We start from the raw sequence: 3834 nt of genomic DNA, 5'->3' as shown, positions 1-3834 counted from the left end.
CTTCACTTCTTTTTGAGACATGGTCTCCCTGTGTAGAGGCTGGTCAGCAAACTCACAATCTTCCTGCCTCCAACTGACTGTTCACAGTGTTTTATACTTTAAAGTCTTTGTAGCAAGGAGGCTGGGGAGGTGGCTCAGGGGTTAAGGGCATATCCATTCTTGCAGAGGACTTGAGTTTGTTCTGTTCCCAACACCCATGTCCTCCAGCTCATAGCTGCCTGGAACCACATCTCCAAACCATCCAATTCCTCTTGCCTCCAGGGACACCATGCATGTACTCATGTGCAAAGACACACAGAAGTTTTGCAAAGGCTTTGGAACGAACTTTTGACTTGTTTCTAGAAATTAGGCATCCTTTTTTATAGCTACCTAGTACTCTTTTTTTTTTTAAGATTTATTTTATTTATTTTATGTGTATGAGTACACTGTAGCTGTACAGATGGCCATGAGCCACCATGTGTGTGGCTTCTGGGAATTGAACTCAGGACGTCTGCTGGCCCCACTCGCTCCGCTCTGGCATAATTCACTGTAGCTGTCTTCAGACGCCCCAGAAGAGGGTATCCAATCTCATTATGGGTGGTTGTGAGCCACCATGTAGTTGCTGGGATCTGAACTCAGGACCTTCAGAAGAGCAGTCAGTGCTCTTACCCACTAAGCCATCTCGCCATCTCGCCATCCCGCTACCTAGTACTCTTTAAAATTGATAGTATTTATAATTAATGTAGCAATTTTGCAGCTGAGCATTTAGTTTCTCTAGCCAACCATCTTAAAATAATAGGTATCTCAACCTGTTAAAAGCTCTCAATACCATGCATGAGTAAATAAGAGTTCCTGAAAGGTGTGACCAGCAGCAATTGGGGAGACTTTTCCTCACTGCTTTGTTAGTTAGTTTGTTTGTTCCCTTGGCTTTTAGAGACAGTGTATCACTGTTTAGTCCTGACTGTCCTGGAATTCTGTAAATCAGACTGGCCTTGAACTCACAGAGATCTGCCCGACTCTGCCTCCCTAGAGCTGCAATTAAAGGCAAGAGAAACAGGAGGAATGTTACTGAATTATAGCGCAGCATGGGAAATGCTTCCCATCCCTCAAAAAGGCATTCCTTAAGCCAGTATCTCCTTGAAGATGTAAGGCCTGAGTAAGGAGAATGAATACACAGGTTTCTTTCTGTCTGTAGCCCAGCTTGGCTTCATGCTCACAGCAGTTCTGCCTCTGTCTCTAGAATACTGTATCACAGACAGATATGGATCAACTTGACCAGCCTTAGGCGGGACACTTTTTAACGAAGAGATAACTGAAACAAACATTTCCTAAGACGTATCTCCCAGCCACCCTCCATGCTTTTCAGCAAGCCCATGTTTGTCTGTTCTGTTCAGATTTCACCAATGATAGAGTTGGCCACCAGGAGTGGAACCCAGAAGGAACTCTTTGAAGTCACATAGGATAAGAGCCTGTCCTAAACCCCATTTGCCTGGACTTTTGTGTCAGGCTGGCAGAAAACTAAAGGCTAGATCATCATGCTTCCATTTGATTTTCTTTTTCTTGTTTTGTTTTGCTTTTTTGTTTTTCGAGACAGGGTTTCTCTGTGTAGCCCTGGCTATGCTGGAATTCACTCTGTAGACCAGGATGGCCTCAAACTCAGAAATCTGCCTGCCTCTGCCTCCCAAGTGCTGGGATTAAAGCCTTGCACCACCACTGCCTGGCCCATTTGATTTTCATTTAACATTTTTTTTTGTTGTTAGAACTTGAGTTAGAATTAGAGTTTTAATCCACTCTATTTGTTTTCCCCGGAGAGTTTCCAAGTATCCGAATTTGTCTTCCTAAACCCAGAGAGAAGACCATGAAGGCTGTGAGGGTGCTGCAGCCAGTTGCTAGGTGTCTTGGTTTTTGGTCCAGTGTGTATTATCTTACTGTTCTCACCGTGGCTCTTACACATGGCACAACTAGAGGGGCCACTGTCACATGGCTGGAGCTTCTGAGATCAAATATCTCAAAACAATTTTGTTCTTCCATTTCAAACCTGGCACATAAACCCTGAGTGTTTATGTCAGACATAAATGAACAATCGTACTCAAAACATTGTCAAGCCAACCATGGTGGCTCGAGCCTGCCATGTGGCACTTGGGAGGCTGAGACAGAAGGATTGCTCCAAGTATTTGGCAAGTCTGGGCTAAATAATAAATCCCTGGCCAATCTGGAATACAGAGTGAGGCTCTTCCTCTCTAATCAAACAAAACACAACTATTTCCAGATTTCTCTAGATGTCTCTTTTTAAAACTTCTTATCTAAGTCACACATACAGGTATAAGAACCAAAAGTAGTGTTGGGATTCATTTCTCCAAATACTTAAAGATGAACCTTTACATAAAATAAAATACTTGAATTAGGCCTGGTGGCACACACCTTTAATCTTGGCACTCAGGAGGCAGATACAGGCAAATCTTCATTAGTGTGAGGCAACCTAGTTTACATATCAAGTTCCAGGACAGCTATGGCTACATAGAGAGATTGTCTCAAAATTAATTAATTGAACATGAGAACCTTTGCACCTGATTTAAATGGCAAACAAAGTTAGTGGATTCCAACATCCCTTCAATGTGGAAAAATCTACACTACGGTGTGGTTTACATTAAATAAGTTAATAATCATTTTAACATTACCAAACTGTGTTAAATAAGGTAGCACGATACCTCTTTCATTTTCTAATGAATTTGTTTGTTATTACAAGGTCTCAAGATGTAGTCCAGACTTGCCTCATGATCTTCTGGTCTCAGCTTCCAAAATATGAGGATTACAGACATAGACCAACAGATGCAGGGCTTTTTAAGGACTGGAGAGATGGTTCAGTGGTTAAGAGCACTGACTTCTTTTCCAGAAGTCCTGAGTTCAATTCCTAGCAACCACATGGTGGCTCACAGCCATCTGTAATGGGATCTAATATTCTCTCCTGGTTTGCATGAAGACAGCTACAGTGTACTCATAAAAGTGCACCTGTGGGGCTGGTGTGCTAGCTGGCCAGTCTCATGTCAACTTGACACACGCTAGAGCCATCTGAAAGGAGGGAATGTCAACTGAGAAAATGCCAGTTGTAGGGCATTTTCTTAATTAGTGATTGATGGGGGCAGGTGGGTGGTGCCATCCCTGGACTGGTGGTTCTAGGTTCTATGAGAAAACAGTTGAGTGAGCTATCATGAGGAAGTCATGAAGCAGCACCCCTCCATGGCCTCTGCATCAGCTACTGCCTCCAGGTTTCTGTTTGAGTTCTGGTCCTTACTTCCTTCAGTGATAGAGCACAATGTGAAAGTGTGAGCCAAATAAACTGTTTCCTCACCAAGTTGGTATCACAGCAATAGTAACCCTAAGACAGCTGGAGATATGGCTCAGTTAGTACTGTGCTTGCCTAGTATGTACCACGGAAACCACTCCTGGAGACACACATCCGTAATCGAGGTAGAAGCATGAAGACGCAAAGCTCAGAGTCATCCTTGACTATATAGCAAGGTGAGGCCAGCCTGAGCCACATGAGACCATCTCAAAAATAAGAATAAAAATTTTAAAAATGCCCCTGTATCGATGTTTTCCTTTTCTTTCTTTCTGTCTTTTCCTTCTTCTGATTCATTTGGCAAACTAGAATATTAAAGACTCTTGAAGAACAAATGTATCTACTTTCTATTATAGTTTAATGTATTATTGATTTTTAAACTAACTTTCAAAATATGTAATATTTTAAATTAATTCTTCAAAAGTTTCAGACAGACATACAAAGCATTTGGTCATGCTCATTTCTATCTCCACCCCCCGCCCCCAGTATCCCTCAGGTCCTCCACCAACCCCTAG

This window comes from Mastomys coucha, unplaced genomic scaffold, assembly GCF_008632895.1.
Source record: "Mastomys coucha isolate ucsf_1 unplaced genomic scaffold, UCSF_Mcou_1 pScaffold4, whole genome shotgun sequence".
NCBI lineage: Eukaryota > Metazoa > Chordata > Mammalia > Rodentia > Muridae > Mastomys > Mastomys coucha.
The sequence above is the reverse complement of the archived record's forward strand: the minus strand, read 5'-3'. Positions refer to the sequence as shown.